The sequence below is a fragment of the Lathamus discolor genome, chromosome 5, assembly GCF_037157495.1.
Source record: "Lathamus discolor isolate bLatDis1 chromosome 5, bLatDis1.hap1, whole genome shotgun sequence".
NCBI lineage: Eukaryota > Metazoa > Chordata > Aves > Psittaciformes > Psittacidae > Lathamus > Lathamus discolor.
The window spans coordinates 56,347,107-56,365,504 of record NC_088888.1 but is presented as its reverse complement, the minus strand read 5'-3'; the positions used below and the strand labels follow the sequence as shown (position 1 = coordinate 56,365,504).

General features: G+C 39.8%; 1 protein-coding gene across 1 annotated transcript in view; it reads left to right on the top strand.

Moving 5' to 3' along the window:
• The window catches only part of CLVS2 (clavesin 2), a 47,794-nt gene that overhangs the window by 11,373 nt on the left and 18,023 nt on the right, over positions 1 to 18,398 (top strand). The gene's annotated exons all lie outside the window — the stretch shown is intronic.

Sequence of the window (18,398 nt, the reverse complement as noted above, 5' to 3'; positions counted from 1 at the left end):
TACTGTGTTAAAATACTGTTAATTCACTCCTGTGGCAGCGTGCCTTGGTTTTACAAGGACATACTTTCCTTCTCTGTGATGTTTTTATCATTCTTACATTTTTATTACTCATAAAACAAAATAGCAGCCTTATCTTTGAACTTTCTTCACTTTGATATTGCTATTTTTGAGGAAACTTGTATAGCAGTACTATGGAGTTTTGATCTAAATCTTGAAATTGCTTAACCAGTATTCAGCCTGCTGTTGCACACAGAAGGGTAGTGACAGTTACGAGACAAAGATCTCGATTTTCACTTTGTGCTGTTTCCTTATGCAGTGGTGTGATTCCATGGTCTTGAGAATTACATTAGAAAATAGCAGTGAGATATGTGCTGAAATAGTCCTGCATTTCCTTTTATTGCTTTCAAAGTTATTTTCTTTTTTGTGCTGTTTTTCAAGGTTAGCTATTGCTTTCTTGTTTAGAACACAAATACTTTAGTAGTCTTTGTTTTTAAATGGAGGTATTTATTCTTGAGCATTAATCAGAGATGCTTATTTTGAGGAGAGGTGCAGTGGGTAATTGCATCTGAAAATATGCGGTGTCCTGTCAATCTTCAGGTGAGCTCTGAGATTCTGTGTTCTCCTACCATCGACTGGTTCATTACTGAGTTAAGGTGAAGTCCACTGGCTTAATTTGCCTATGTTCCCAGCTTTGTTTGTTCAAATATTCCAAGTCTAGTGGTGGCTAGCACCCAGGGCATCATTTTGTGGCCTCTGTCTTCAGTCCTGTTGACTCCAGAGATACAAAACTGGTTGTGGAGTGCTCAAGAGGAGGGACTGAGAAGGCACGGAAATGGCAATGTAAGATAAGACTCTCCCAACACTAGAGAAATATGTCCTAATCTGTGACAGGTGTTGCTACTTGTAAACAGCAACTTTTACAAGGCCTTTTACCACAAGTCTTTTGAAGAAATTTAATTAGTTGGGCTCTCATAATACAGTGTTTAATTTTCTATGGAGAACCACTGAGGCAATGAGGGCTAACATACTAGCAAAATTGACTAACACTTTAGTGATATTCCCCCAGTAGTTATGCTACTTGGGGGGGGGGGGGGGGGGCGTGGGGGGTGGGATGTTAATTTAATGTAATTTAATTTAGTTTAATTTTTTGGATATTTTTCTATATAAAGATATATTAGAATCAATGGAAAGGACTAAAGACAACTGTACTGAGCATCTTAGAGCGAAAAACTCACTTCAAAAGTAACTGTGATCAGGAAGTAAATAAGAGGAAAGCATAGTGGAAAGGTGGTACAGAGAGACACTTGGCAAGCCATGGGTTTATTTGCACCTTCTTGCAAGATTTCATGACTGAAATGTTACATTTCTTTACTGTCAATGGGATGCCTTTTATTTGGGGACAAAAAATGCATAGCAGAAACATAGAATTATACAATCATTTAGGTTGGAAAAGACCCTTAAGGTCATCGAGTCCAACCGTAAACCTAGCACTGAGAAGTCCAACACTAAACTATGCCAGTGAGTGCCATATCTGCGCATCTTTTAACTACCTTCAGGGGTGGTATCTCAACCACTTCCCTGGGCAGCTTGTTCCAGTGTGTGATAACCTTTTTGGTGAAGATATTTTTCCTAATACCCAATCTAAACATGTAAAACATGTGCTCTAGACCCTTCACATCATTCTGAATGATGTCAAAGTAAAAAGTTCTTAATCAGGTGGCATGAAAAAGAACAACTCACTGTTTATTTATGATCTTTGTAAATGCTCTCTGTTTAATCAGAGAAATTGAATTTACTTTGGCTTACAAGATTTAACAGGGCTCAAGATTCTGAACTTTACCGTTTGGAGAATTTAAATATTTGTGTTACTTGTGTGGAAAGGGACAGGAAAAGTGGAATTAGTGACCACTGAATTTGATGTTAAGCAAATCCCTTTGCCTCCTGAATGAAATCTACTAAATTTGCATTATATTTACTCAGCTTCCATGGCGGGCAGAATATTCAATATCGTACATACCAAAGAGAGTTGATTACAAGCTATGTCATTTCTGGGCTCTTCACAAGTGCTTATTTTTTAGGAAATTGCTTTTGAAAGTAAGATAAGTAAATACATAAAGTTTTCCACTGCAGACAAGTTCTGCTATGTGCTTTGCCTGCATATCTATGTTAAATGGGAGTATGAAAAGAATCATCCCCCTAACTGACTTGTATACATTAGAAAAACCTCCTAGGCAATGTTTTCAGGAAAAAAGCCTTTCCACCATGGAGTTTTTAAAGTTAAAGCACAGTAACTGTCTGTAAACTAGTGTGAATTTCCAGCTTATCCATCCCAGCAGTGCTGTACCAACCAACTGTGGTGCAGTGTAGGTCAGTGCTGATTTTTAGATCAAATGGTTTTACTAGCCAAGAGACAAAAAAACTCCTGTGGAGACTGAGGCACTTGGCTCGGACTCTTGATGCTCAGCCCTAGCTCATACACTGGCTTTGTCCTTTTGGAAAAATGGAGCAATACTTTTCCTTGAAGATGCTGGTGGATACAGTATTTTTGTTGCTCCTCATCAGTGAGAAGGAGTATTTGCACTTAGAGCCCCTGCACCTTCCATAGTAAGGAATCAAAACATAAGCTAATGCAGCACATAATACCCTTTGTTTACTGACAAGGGTATGTCTGGTGCCTGGGTGCCTAGAAGTACCTAAGGGCTCAGAGGTGTGAAACCTGAGCAGAAGGAAAATGTTCCTGGAGGGGTGAGACCAAAACCCATGCCCTGACTTTAGCACCTTGAATTGGCTGTCCTGAGCATATTCAATGTATTTGTGTTGTGAATTTTGTTTGAATTTGTGTAGCTGTCCAGTTCTCCCCATTCTTTGATTTCTGTAGCCAAACACTAATTTTAGGGTTTTGAAGGAGCTCATGTTACTCAACAGCTGGGCTCCCGAAAGCAGGTAGTGTTATAGCATTGTGTGCTGTACCACCTGAGTGCTTTGAATAAATCCCTTTCAAAAACTTTGAAAAACTTGACAAAATTTTGCCTCTTTCACCAGCAAGGGATTGCAAGACATGATTTCTATTTAGCTCGTAATAGTAGTTGCATACATGACAGATTTACTTTGTATGTTGTCATCAGGCAGGCTGTACATCTAAATGCTTTGCAAAACTGCATAGCTATTTGTGGTTAAATATTACTGCTTTTCCTCTAGGTAAAACACTGGGGAAAAAGAGATGATGCACATTTAAACTGAGAGCTGAACATATGTGGATAGTCAGTATTGTTGCAGAAGACAGAAGACTTGCTTTTGGGTTGAGGATGTTTACAGGACAAGAGAGTGATAGTGTTGTGGGGGACAAGGCAGGTCTTTCAACTGATTGTGTCTTTTTTGTAACAAAGGAGGGATTCATAAGCTAAAACAAACTCGTTACTGTGAACATGAAAGCAAACCAGAAAGATCGCAAAGACAGCATGCTTACAGCTGCTATTGCTACCCAAAGCATCTTTCAAGCATCTGTACTTGTGAGTTGTAAGGACAATATCCCAAATCATATTTGCTGCAGCAGCGTAAGGTGGAAGTAGTAGAGACCAGAGTACAGGGAATCTTACCTGAACATCATGGTTGGTTCACCAAACACAGACAGTGCTTGAATATTGCCACCTAATTCTGGTCTGCGTCTGTACAGCCAGCAGGTTGCAGTGTCAAGAATCTGTTAAGTCAGAAACTTCCAGAACTATGGATACCTCTGTAAACAGTATTTTGGCTTCGTAAAATTACATGGTCACATGCTCTGTACAGTGCATAAGATTGTTAATAATGACCTTAAGAAACAGTTGCTCAGCCCTAGCAATGAGTATTGGTGAGCAGCAAACTACAAAAAAGAGCATTAAATGCCTTTGCATCCAAACTTAAAACCATAAAACCAGCTCATTCAGTGCTTGAATTTTCTGCTCCTCTTTGAGAATAGGATTCTGATAATTCCCATAGTGCTTGGGAGGATATTAAAAAGTAGCAGGCTTAGAGATCCTCATTTGATACTCTCTGAATGCATGTAACGCCATGTGGGCTGACGCCTCTTTGAAGCAAATGGTAAGAAGCAGTAAGCTGAACTCGCCTTTCACCCCCAGAGATTCTGTTGTGTGGCATCTTGCTGAAAACTGCAAGGATGCTTAATGGAGTTAAATATCCACCATCCAAACACTGCCACTAGAGCTAGCAGAGTAACTGCTGGCAATAGGTTGTCATCCTCCATGTGAACCTACATGAGAAAGAGAGTGGGCACTTTGCCAGTGATTTGCAGATATTTACTGTAAGCAAGGCGTGATAACTTGGATCTGGGGATATGGGCTTTAGCTTGGGCACTTTGATGTAACTGGCACAGACGCTTCTGCTTGTTCCTCCTGTCCTTTTTCCTGTGAAAAGCCATTCTTTGTCCTCAGTTCTTCATCCCACTCCTGTTGACATTACCTTACTTTGTATTGCTCTTCGCTTATGTGCCTTTTTGTCTCAGTGGTCTGATGCCATGCTGTAAAACCCCACTCACTGTGGGTAATTGCATGGCATGTTAAGTTCATCTTAGACTCCTTCGGAGAACTCAGCCTCTTATGGTCTCACTGGCCAAATAGTCTCCACGTCTGGCGTGGAAATCAGCTTCAAATCTCCCAGCTTCAAATCTCTTAACCACTCTTCATGCCACTCTGGAAAGCAGCACTAGAGAGTGAGTCCTGATCTGTTCATGTATCAAGTCAGTCCTCTAGCCGCTAGGCTGTTAAAGAAACAGTCCTTGTAGTTCCTCAGGTTGGAGCTGGTCTGCTTGGTATATATAACAGTATTCGTAGGGTTGGGCAGGAGACGTTGGAAGCTTCTGGTGATGTAGTGGAATGACTTTGCATGACATGGGAAAAGAAGATTTTTTTGTATCTCAAGTTTTCTTCGACAAAGTAGCCATGGTTAATGTAGAAGCCAATAAAAATGCTCATAGTTTATATTTTTTCCATCAGTTCTGTCAAGAGAGAAAAACATTCAATTAAAATTACTGCTGCTTGAGAGAAAGAAAATAAAAGAGATTCTTCTTGTATGTGCAGACTGTCTTTCATGAGCTTTTGCTAAATGCTAACCACTTTTCTATCTTCTTTTTAATGGGAAACTGGATCTATCTGTATTAAATGAAGATAGTGATTAAGCTTAAAACCTAATACTATGCTAAGGTGAGTGGCACAAGCATGAGAAAAGAAAGGCTTTGTAGTACAAACTTGGTGTAGGGAATTAACTCTTGGCATTGTGATTGATTTCTTGTTGTCTCTGATAGACCGCAGTTTAAAAACTATATGGTTATAACCATTTAACAGCTTCAAAATATATAATTATTTTTGGAAGGAATTTTTCTTGGTCAATGTCTAAATGTTTCTTTTTGCTTCAGTATCTTAAGATCATGAAGGGAATAAATAGTATCTTTCTCATAAGGTCACTTAGAAATAAAAGTAATTTCTTCTAAATTGCAATGTCAGAGGCAGAAGACATGTTTTAAGATCACAGTTCACCTTCCTACTAAGGCAAGATTTTCTCATGCGTTATATTTTGTAGTACATCACACAGTTTAATTTCAAGTCTCAGAGGCAAGCCTGGCATATTCTTTGGGACCCTTTCTTTGACTTCTTGCTCTTCAGATTTTCTCTCAGCATTAATCTTCATTTTTCTGTGTCAAAATGCCACCTCCTATAAAATCCTTTGCTATTTCATCCTGTACTGTTGGGTCCAAAGCAGGATATGGTGTCTGATTTTCAGTAGCCCCAAAGAAAGGAATTGTTTGATGGAGTATCTATCTGTAACAGCAGTGATGTGGAATAAGGACATGGAGATGTTCTTTCTGTCTTGTTTGCCACTGGAGATGGTGAAATGTGAAAATCAGTGGGATCCTTTTTATTTGGGAAGCTTAAAGTTACGTTTTTTGATACTGTCCAAGTTGCCTGTGTTATCAGTCCATTTTGTATACACATCTTTCAGGATATGCTGGATCATTTTTTGGAATTATTTTTAGTCTAACCTTTGTGTTCTGTGATGCTCATAAATCCTCTGTGATCTTATTAGTCTGAGCACAGTTGTCTTTATTTTACTGTCTTCAGTACATATTGCCTTTGCACATAGTACATGTGATATCAGCTAAGCCTTCAGTGCCCAGTCCCCCAAACAGTACAGAGCAATCTTTTTTGTGGTTTTTGTTTATATTCCTTATCAAGTGTTTAACTGCTTTGGCAATTATTTTTATGAATCTAATTTTACTTTGGTTATAAGCAAAATGTTGACTTTTTAATAAGTGATTGCCATGCAGGAAAAACACTGCTGTGATATTTCACTACTGTTGAAAAACAAATGTAGGAAACTTCTCTAGGGGGAAGCTCCATAAAAATGTGAAATTATATGTCTGGTGATGGTTTTTCTCATCTCATGTTTCATAATCATAAAAAATTTAACAAAATTCAATTCTCCTATGTTTTAATAGGCATAACTATGTTTTAAATAAGCGCTACTCTGGTGATTTAAGCACACAGAGAAAATAATATTTTTGAAGAAAGAATTAAGTATACACTCATCATATTCCAACTTGGATAATACATTTTTTTCAAAAGCCCTACCCCAAAACCCTAGGCAAAATGCATTTTTCTCCAGTAATTTCCTGCATATTTTGCAAAGATCAGAATAAGTTCTGAAAAAACATGTCTAACTCCTTATTATGTGCAATGAGAAAATAGTGCTTGTAATCTTTCCCAGTGTCTTCTGTAATAAGATGTTTTGTCTAAGTGTAATGAATATCCAAACAAGGATATGGGCTGAAATCAGAGGTGGCTGAGCATACCATCCTATTGATGGAAATTTGGGCGTGCGTTCAATCAAAAAAACTAACTATAACTCCGGTGGCTGACACTGAGAATGTCTCGTGTCAGCGTCTCACCTAGAACAGTTCCAGCTATGTCAAGGTGCTTGCTGGTTCTCATGGGTTACATTTTTTTGTTCTTCCCAGTATAGGTTTGAGTCCTGACTTTAAAATATGGATCCAGTCCCCTTGTTTTAGGAGACTGAATCGAATACTACTCAGTGGCACTGGAAAACTCTAACTTTAAACAGTGATTAAAGATTGTATCTTCAAATGTATTTGTTAATTTCTTGTTCTTTTAAGTTGGTTCTTAAGAATCTTTTAAACCTGTTAGAATCATTTTGGGGAGGGCTTTCTGTCTGAGAAGAACTGGGTTTCAACCCTTTGTACTTCTCCATTGAAAACACTTTCTGGAAGGAGAAAATAGTTCTGCTGTGGTTCAGGAAAGGGCCTACCTAAAGGAATGCTTAAACTGCAGTTGTCAGTTCTTACCTGATATTTCACTAAATGTGCCTTAGTAGCCAGTCTTCTGAGTTTGTAGGGAGGTGTCTTCATCCTTCACTAAGCTATTTGAAAGTATCATTTTAGAGCATTGGATCTTCTGGCTGAATGCCACCATGCTAAGTAGGACGGATCCAGGATAAATCATCGAGTACTGGTAGTCCTCCAGCTTTCTTCTCATAAAGTGTTTGCAAGGTACAGCCAATCCTGAAGTCTGCGATGGATCCTTCAGACCCTCATACAACCCCCCCATAGAGTACACTCCAGAAACAGTAGATACATTCAGTAATTCTAGTATAGTAATTAAAACCCCAGCCTTTGCAGAAGGGATTTTTAACATGCAGGAGAGTCTATGGTAAAATGTAGCTTCATTTTAGGAGGAAGACAGAAAAGGTTTTGAAGGGTAGTGCTTAACAGAGGAGAAAAGAGGACAGAAAGGATGTTAGGAGAAGAGAGGGTAGTTATGAAAGGATAGGGCAGAGTGTAGGGCAGAGTGGAGACCTGAAAGCTGCTCTTAAGGTTAGGTTTTGATGTGTTTGAAAGTAGACAATTCCATTTCCTATTTTATGGCTGTTTCCAATATAATTGATAAAAATGACGTATCTAAGCCAAATTTTTAAAAGCTATACTGTCATACCATTACAAAATATTAATGTTTTTGAAGTCATAGCTGACATAACACCTGCAGTAATCAGCCTATATTATAATGCCAGATATTATCAGACCCCTCTAATTTTATTTGGGAAGCACACCACCATTACATGGTGACTTTCACAGGCACCAGATGTGACTTGTCACTGTGTTCCTCCTCAAATCTTTACTCCACTTTCCAAAAGAAATAAGGGTTAGCTGCATAACTCCAGCAACATATTTTCATTGTGAGGGGATTCAGTTAAATAGTTATGATTGATAAGGGATTATGTGTCAGTAAGGAACTGGCTGAACCCCTTAACTACTTATTTTCCTGTCCTTTATCTTTCAGGGTTTTAGAGATGAAGAATTGCAAGGCAAGGTTTGACGTATGTTTTGGGCATTAGCTGAGCTCCATAGGGTCATGCTTTTCAAGGCTTTTTGTTAGGAATATTGAGCAATTGATTTTCTCTGGAAAACCTGAGGGCATCTTCATACTATTGCTAGCAGTATGATCCAGTTCTGTTCTCCAAGGAAATTCAGCAGGGGTGCAATTTAATGAGACCAGTGAAAGGAACCTGACCACTCTATTTATAGCACACTAATTGATCAGGGTATCCACAATAGGAGGAAACTTCAGAGAAAATCAATGCGGTATCAAATGAAAATAGCACTCAAGCTTTTAAAGAGAGCTGCATGGAAAGCCAATTAAGAATGAATCCGTTTGACAATCCATGGGAACAGCTTGGACCATGTGTGTTCTTGCTTTAAGTTGTAGGAATGAAATCAAACCATGCAGCATCTAACTTGCAAGGTGAGCCTTACTATGTTTTCTTCTTCATTTTGTTGTTATTCTGTCCCATTGAATCTTCTTGATGAATTGTTTTACTTTCATATGGTGGCTGTAAATGTCTTCTTCTAAGAACTTCCCTTTGGACAACCATATGCGTTTTTTGTAATGAGCTCTGATGTCCCTCCCTGAGGGTACCAGCCACACTACATAGCTGTGTGTCCAGGACTCGGGCAGAATCCCAGGTCTCAGGGCTTTCATTTAAATGCAGGGAGAAGGTGGTCTGTTTACCTCCTTTCTCATTTCTGTCGTCCAAATACTTGTAATCATAGTAGATATACAAACTATAACTATTTGTACTCATTGCTAGTGTTTCTTAAAGCTGTGTAATGGATCTTTGCTTCCTCCTGATTTCATTTTGTCCTCATGGTATCTACTAAAGTCCTGAACAGCCCCTCCATGCTCCCTCCCCAAGAATTTTGGTTTTCTAGCAGATATTCTCCTTTACTGGGGCTGGGTGCCTTTTGCGTTGATGTATTAAAATTGAGCAAGCAATAAATTACCGTAAAGGCATTTTAGCAATACCTTGCCTCAGAAAGAGCCAAAAGGGGAGCGAACACATGTACACTTCAGTGACTTTAAATGTGCTTTTTGTTCTTGTGTGTTTGCATACACAAAATTTTTGCCTCTTCTAAAAAAGGTGGCAAACACAGAGAGGGGGAGAATCACTACTTGTGCCTTTTATACGAAGCTGTCCAAGCTAATAACGTGTGTCTCCTTTCTTTCAATGCTTGAATATGCTTGCAGATAAATGGATAAAAACCTTGCTGATTTTATGGCATGTGGGATACAGTGCTTAGGTTCATTTTCTAAGGAAGAATGTGCATTTTTTTCTTTTTCAGTAGGATAATCAGAGGAACGGCATCATGAAGTCGCTGCATGAATAATCCTGTTTTTCTGCAGCTGAAAGGGAAAACAGTAAATAATTTGTACCTTCCCCGAACAGTTATTTTCTGTGGGCTAAATTTATATAACACCAATAGCTAAGCATATCCATGGTGGTACCTTTGCTTTCATTAAGTCTTATGTGATGACATGGAGCTGTGGCTTAATTAGCCAGATGAATAATATCAGAAATATTGTCAATTATCAATATGATCTTCATTTTTCTTTAAACCCCAACTGGGAATCCAGTTCCCAATGACATCAGCAGTTGCCGTGGTGAACTTTCATAAGCTAGTCTTTAATCTTTCATTAAATCGCAGGCTAGGAAAGCAGACATGAGGACCGAGATAAAAAAACAACACATGCATTTGCAGCACTGATGTCTTCTCTGGGAAAAAGAAAAAAAAAAAACAGGAATGCCTGTGTTTTTGGAAAAAAAAGATAATTTGCTGCACTAGAGAGCACACTCTTTCAGCCATGTATAGTGTTTAAGCTTTACCATGAAAGAAGAATCTGCAGGATGTAAGCAGAGGTGAGATGTGTGGGACTTCAGAGAGGCCAAAATCGAATATGATGCTCGGGCCTGAATGTGATGAATGGCTTGGCTCTGCTATGTCACAGTGTTTGGGGTGGCAAGTTTAGTCAATCTTCTTCTAGCTACATTGAGCTTTAGCTGGATGTTTTTCAGAGCAAAGGCTGAGATTTTAAAAATCTGGAAAAGAGAAGTCTCCATGTGAACTGTCAGCACAGAGACAATGTTTGGACTCCCACTGGGGATGACACATGGGGAGGACGGAAAGGGACCAATGGCAGAATACTTTGGAGCTCATGTGAAACAGGGTGGAATAGGAGGGTCTTTTGAGGAACACCACTGAGATGGGAGGGCAAATGGAAACCTGGTTGTGACTGCCAAGCTCCCAGGCATTTGGTGCACTGAGCTGAGATTGCTGTCACTATTAAGGGACATACAGGTGCCATTTAAAGCTTTCTTTGTGGAGCGATGCCCCTGCATAGTAGTTTGGGTCCATATGTAACTCTCATTCGGTGCTATTTTATCTAATAAGAGAAAATTCTTCTTCCCTGCAAAACAGCATACTTATGTCGTTACAGCACTGTGGTTCCAAGAATGCTGTCACTGTAGCTGTTACTGGCACACATCTTCTCAGCAGTTGCATTTCTGCTCAGATCCACCAATGCAAAAGCTCTGTCCCCTGTTTTTGTCCTAAATTAGTCCTGGCCCTGACTGGGACCAGATGTTGAGCCAGTGCTTCCCTGTGTTTGTTCACCCTGTGGTGTGGATACTTTCTGGGAAAAGGAGTACAATTGTGATTTCATATTTGCTTTCCTAGACTAGAAGTGGGAGAGCCATAATTTTACACTTTGGAAATGGAAAAGCTATTAAAGAGGCGATAGAGAACAGAGCTACGGCTGCTTTGTTTTATTTTGCAAATATATTAATTGAAATACTGAGAAAAAAGAAAAGCAGAATCTGGACGATCTAGGGTTTTTTTTTTTACAGATTTTAAAGTTGGGATTGATTTCCTTTAAAGTTATGAAGTCTTGCTCACAAAGCTTTTATGCTTTCCCTGAGGCTTCTCCTTCCTGGAAAGGTTTTTGACAATTTTAACTTAGTCAAAAGTAGTGCACTAAGCTGTAATTTATGTTGCCAAGCTTTATTTCCCAAGGCTCTGCCTTCTCACATGTAGAAGCTGGTGAAACTGCAGAATAGAATTATCTTTGCCCAGTTTGCAAAAAGAGAAGCTGTCCCTTAGAGCACTCTGTCCTGTTTTCCTACCAGCACTGAGTTTACACTTATGTCCTAGAAAAATGCCATTTGCACGGATGACAGACTGTCACAGGGCTGCGACATAGGTTATTGCTGTGAGATGGGAGCCTTTTGGCGTTCTTCTGAGTCACTGGCACCATCTGTCCCTCTTCCTGAGGTAAGGCCGGATGGACTGAGTGGAGCCCTGGCATGCCATTCGGCTTTTTATTTGGCATTCCTGAGCTTGCATCAGTCACGGGCTGATGGAGAGATTGGTTTAGGATAACTTGTTTTGTTCCATGTTCTGCACTGAACCCCAGGCATAATCTGCTTTGATTCACATATTGTATTGCAGGAGACATGTTTTGCTGCAAAGCGGACAGTTTTGAAGTTACTGGTTTTGCTATTAGTGCATCACAGTGTGCTAGGTGGTGCTTGCTTCGCACGCCTTGTTCAGAAGCTTGAATTTCTTTTGAACATATGCTAAAAACTAAAAAGGGGATTCAGCCAGGATTCACATAGACCACAATTCTGGTCACCCAAATAGTGTCAGCCTGGTTTCCTTCTCTGCTTTCACTGAGAAGGCAGAAGATGTGTTCCTGTCCTTTCTCTTTTGGGTTTGATCTTGTCAACATGGAGTGATATTCACAGAGCTCTGGATTCATTGAGCCCAAACTGATCAAAAAAGCCCAACCCTTAAACTGAATCATTTTTAGGCAACAAAAAGCATGGCAGTAGACTAGCAAACATAAGGGGTTAGGTTCCTCGCTGCACTGTGTGTGGGATGACATGGTGAGTGTTGGTCTTGCAGTGGAGCCATAGTGTTAGAGAACAGGACTCTCCCAAGGATGAAAGTTTACTAGATGAGAGCTCTGCGAGGATCGCTGCAACACCATATAAAATAAAACCTGTGAGAATTTGAAGTTATTGCTGTTAGTGAGCTTTCAGCCAAGTAGTATAAGTGAAGCATGGCTGAGGAAGACAGAACAAGTGGAGAGACACGCATTTCGGTATAGGCATAACAGTGAAATGCAGATAGGGAAAGGGAGCTCTCCAGGGATGATGTTCAGTGAAAAGAGAGCAGGAAATAATGGCTGCAGTCTTTGGGATGGTCAGAGATGACCTACAGCATTGAAACCTTGGAGGGAGGGACAGTTTGCACAGAATAGGAGTAGTGTGGAGGAGACAGAGGAAATACGTAATGCAGCAACTGAGGGCATCCTGTTTCTTGAGCATTAACACTAAAATAAGAGATGGGATGAACAGCGAGTTATATTACAGTGAAAGGTGCTGTAATGTGCTTGTATGCTGAAGAAAAGGAGAAGGAGGATTGAAAATAGGAGCTGCTATAAAATGTCTTTGGGAGTACAGTTAGGGAAGTTGGTGCTGAAAAGTCAAAACTCTGGGTTGTTTCCCAGGTAACAGGATGAGTGTGCTGGGGGCAGGTGAGATCCAGGCTGTGGAGCAGGACTCCGGGAAGAGGTTCTTGTTTGTGTGCCATTTGTTTTGCCCTCATTTTCAGAGTCCTGAAATAGGTCTCATTTACCTTAGTATTACATAACAGTGGGTCAAACCCAGCTTTTCAACATCTTCAATTAGTACTAACAATCACATTTCTTGTTAACACATTTGAGGTAGTGGAAAAGGCATTGCAGAAAAAGCCCAAAGGTTACCTGCAGTGAGCATGCACATGCCTTTCACCAAAACTGATCCAAATCTCTTTTCCATCCTTTTGAGCTAGACAAGATGCTCCAGTGCAGGAAGTCCGAACTTTCCCATCTGAAATGCTGGTGTCTTTCTATGTCTTTATGGTTTCGCAGGCTTCTTTGAGCTCTGGCGCAGCCTGCTGCACTCCTGAAACCCTGCAGCTTTGGAGAGCTGGTGGGGGTTGCCTGTCCGCAGACATCAGCAGAACTGGTGTCAATTTGATGCAGATTTAAACAAAGCTGGGCCTGCCAAGTTGGACAGAGAGTTGCTTGCTTGAATTTCAAAATCTGGCTTCTGGTTTGATTCTTGCTTCAGGCATTATTTCAGATCCCGCATTTGAAGAAAAAAAATATCTTCTCTGCCTGGCTGGGAGCCATGTCCAGGGCAACGCAGTATGATCTTTGCTGGGAGTACATTTCATCTGCAGCAGTGGTAGATGATGCACTCACTGGTGCACATGCTTTGATAGTAAATAGCATTTGTAATTTTTACTGCTTTGTGTAGTAGGGTAAAATTTAGTATCTTTGATATGGATCAGGGAAGAATAATATTTATGTGGACTATATAGAACTATACATCCTGCTAATCATGCCACAGTGTTTTTATTTTATAAACTTTGTGCCTTAGTGGAATTCACATTGCAAGCTTTTTGCATTAATGCTGGGTTATATTAATCTGTCATCACTTGTTTAACAATAGCACTTCAGAAAAGATGATTTTATTTTTTTGTGAGCACGTGTACAACACTATTTAGAAAAAAATGCAATGAGGAAGACCTTTTATTCCAAAAAATAAAATCCTTGTAAACTTTTTATTTTTCTGTGAACTATGAAACCACAAAGAGGTCTTGATCATATTATTTACTATGAATTAAGCTTCTCTGTTAGCCCAGCTCCTATTCCTATCAGGGCCGTGCTGTTCACCTACTGATGATAGGGAGCATTCAGTACATATTCAGTAGTGGAAGACTGTTTACAGACAGGTAAGTTGTTTCGGAAAAGGGGAGTCTCACAGCCCAGATAGGTTATTCTTTAAGACTTATCACAAATACCTGTTGGTGACAATATTTACAACCCTACACGGGGATTTATTAACTGTGCCGTCAGACTGGGCCTGATTCTCACCTGATGCAGAGTCCAGCTCCTCAGAAGCAGTTAGTTATGTTGCTGTGGCTGAGGTTCTCCAAGACCCCTGAATGCTCTCACCAAATCTGCTGGTCAGTAAGCAATAGTGTCCCTCACTTGCTTCTGATGTTCAAAGCTGGGCTCTTTATGCTCTCTCACTTTCCTCAAGTACCAATTTTGTTATTGATCCCAGTCTTTCAAGGTTGAAACCCTGGAGTTACCTGCTGAGTTAATGGGAATAGAGACAGAACTGACTTAACACTTACCTTAAATATAAATTGCTCAGTCCTGTAGGAAAGGAACTGGAATGCTGAATGGGTAAAAATGGAACAGGAATGTTGGATAAGAAAGTATTTTTCTTTGAGAGTTGTTTATATCTTGCAGCCACTTCTAGTCTCCCTTTCAGACCATACAGAATGTGAACAAGAAGTTTCAACAACAGACAATATGAACAGAAGCATTTGTGTGGTACTAATTTCCATAAAAAAGTGCTGTTCAGTAAGGGTCACTACAGTGGATGGAAACAGCTCCCACCACTCCTTAATATGTATTTGCACAGTAGACCTCATAATGCTTGAGTAGCCAGTCTGTTTAATTAGTGGCATTTGAAAGGCTTAATCTGTGTAATCAATATAATTTAAAAGGTGTATAGCTTATATTTGAACGTGAATATGTTTGCTTTGTATGAGGCATAGTAATTTAAAATTATTTCTTTTTTTTTTTTTTGTGGGCTTCTTGCTGTTTCATAATTGGCAGCTGCCAATGGAGAATGTCTCTAAGAGTGTGATTGTGTAGGTACTTATAAACTGACCATGACCAGGGCTGGTTCCTGGTGCTGGAGTGACTATATCCTGGCTATTAATGTTTTTGTTAACCTAAAAATATAGCTACATCCAAAGAGCCTTCTGGGAATGGTGCCTTATTTCTGCTTACTTTCCAAATTGGTTGGGAGAGCAGCAGGTGGCTCTGACTTTCTCTAACAGTTTCGCAGTGCAGATAAATTAGTTTCTCTTCCATGAGTGCTTCTGCATGCTATTAAATGCACAGTATAGGTGCTGCTTGGGTTTTATAATATGTTGTTTTGTGTTTCTTGGTATTTCCAATGGTACATTTTAGTAGCACAAGGACTATCTCTGTAGTCTGAGATTGTGGGGTACACCTGATGCAGTCAAACTAGTGCAAGTCCACAGTGAGTTCGGGTGAGTGAGCTGTATGTGAAAACATTGCTTTGGAGACCGTTGTACTCACCCTTGCAGGCTGGTGGTGTAGGATTGGAATGTCACAGTCTTGAGTTCAGCAGACCTACTCACTATTAACTTTTATGGATCTTCTCAGTGTTAAATGTTTGTGGTGATGGCATGACCACATCTCACATTGAATAAGTTGTCATGTCTGGTGTTTTTCAATGCTTGGTGGCACTTTGAGGCAGCTGAATGCTGCAGTAAAAATGCTGGAGTCAGCTGAAAGTATAGAGTGAATTTAGATAGGCGAAATGATATCACTCAAGTTGCTATTTGACCAAGACATTAGGGTTAATGCTTCTACTTCTTCAGTGGCACCATGGGACTTCATACAACCCAAAGTGGTCGAGACCTCAGTTGTTTCTTTTTCGGCTGAAAGCTGGCAGCTACAGCAAGCACACCAGTCCTATTAGATTATGCTGGAGCTTTGGGGCAGAGTGGAGTCCAAAGGAGAGGAACCAGTTACTGAGATGTCAACAATGCTTGTGCAGCACTGTGGCTTCCACCTGGAGATTAACCTGCATGGCCTCACTTCACATCTGAGGTCTGTCGGAGTCACAGAACTGGGAAAAGTTTCCAGCAGTGTAACAGCTCAAAATAACAAAGCAATCTGTTTGAATACTGAGGGTGACTTGGGACACACTGGTAGTGCTTGTCTGTGATTTATTTTATCACATAATTCTCCACATCAGATCTGCATGAAATTCAATTTCTGATCCTGGCACAAACTTGCATTTTGTATGAGCACAGCCAATAACTGTGGAATCTGTTAGTGTAGCTCCAAGGTGCTGCATTCATATGCACAAAACCAAGGGCACCCTATTTGTTTTTAAAACGTAAGAAGAAAAATTATAACCTTTTACAGTACAGCCTAAGAAGAGTTGCAAATTTTCCATCAAAACTAAATGAAAATGTTTATGTAAAGTGTCTCCCTTCACGAGGTTTTTTCTTTCTGTATATAAGCATCAACTGGGTCCAAACTGAAATGTTTCAGCTTGGGAAAGCTGCCAGTATTGAGTGGAGCACTCAGACAGCTCACGTCCCCATTTACCTCTAGGCAGTATCTGTTCCTGTCTCCAGGAGAGACAGGAGAGACTACTGTGCACTGCAGGAAAAATATTTCTACCAAATAACGTTGTCTTTGTAAGGAAATGAAAGCTTAGAGCACTCAAACTGCAGCTCCCAGGGCAGTAGTAATAGCTAGCAAGCATTTTGAGATAATTTCCCTCCTTCTTTTAGACATCTACTTTCTTCCCTTCCATCCTGTATTTCAGTGAATTCAAATTCTAAGGTTGCCTTTGCCTTTTGTATACTGGCAGATTTAGCTGCTGCATTCTTATCACAAAACACTTAAATATTCATGCTGCTTTTAATTTTACTGCTGAGAAGCTCTAGTGGATATAGCAATGCAGGAATTTGGGTTCAGAAAATGGAAGACTTCCTAATGCTTCAGCTATGTGTGAAGATTTATCAGACAGGCTCCAAAAGTAGCAAAGCTGACTGGAGTACTACTTTAAATGATCTATTTCAGTAAATACACAGTCGGGATCTTTAAAGGGCTAAGCATGCATCTTATGTGTCTGATGTCTAGAATAGGGCTCGAAATACTGTTCATTCAGGATGAGAACAGGTATTAACAGATCTGTAGTACTACAATGTACGCATATATACACATCAGCAGAGTTCTTTGCTTGAATCGCCAAAAAGAAGTGTAACAATGCAACATATTAAAAATGGTCTTGAGGTTATTCCAAGTAGGATTTATTGCATTTAAAGGAATTTAAGTGAATTATCTGTGCATTTCTTATTTCTCTGTGTGCTGGCAGTAGGCAGCCTGTCTTTCCATTGCAAGTATTTGGTTGATTAATTGGCCCCTTGCTTGATCTGGTGAGTTTTTTTTCTGTATAGCTTATTCTAGTACTTTCCCTTTTTAATATTGTAACATCCAATTTGCTCAAGGTCTATGAACTAATGTGCATTAAAACTCAAGCAGCAGCAGCCTTTAATGCATAATTGATCTACCAGTAGGACACAAAGAACTGATTCTGGTTCCTAGATAGGAAATGCCTTCATTTTTTTTGTTCTGCACCGGTAGTCTGAGCTCTTAAATCTATTTTAAATTAAAGTGAATAGGCTACTGGAAACTGACAAATTAACCATGGCAATAAAATATTTAAGAGATTAATTTGATGTCTGAGGCATAATGATGTTTATACACAAATGCACACACTATTCGATGCATTCTTTTTAGATTTTGATGCGGTTCTGTTTATTGGCATGTGAAAATACCTTATATCTAGCAAATGTTGCACCCTTCAGGTTTGCATTTATCTCTTGCTGTGACCCCACACCTGTTAGTACCTAAGAGAAGACTTCGCTTACTTAATCTATTTTTTGTGAAGTGTGAGAGCTTTGTCACATGCTCTCCAGATACCCTGAACAACTGCATCCCTTTGCGAATGGACAGGTTGGGAAAGGCTATGTCTACTTACATTAACATTGCCTCTTGATTTTGCTTCAGTTTGTCAGCATCACTTTTCTTGGTTGTTGAGGAATGACTCTTCACTGGTCAGTTAAGGGGGGATAGAAGCTTGTTTAAGGTTTAATGTTTAATGATATTCTCACTGAAGTGAGGAGTTCTGTATTTTCAGGCTCCTTTTGAGGTACACAGGGCAGTCACAGCAGGGGCGTTTGCAGCTGTAGCATGAATACTAAGTGGATTATGGTTGCAGGGTTGTGTGACTAATAGCATGTATGTGCCGAATGGCATGGCATGATGCAACGAAGGCTGCTGATGAATGGGAAGCAAGTGGAAGCCAACAGGGTGTCTCTCCCT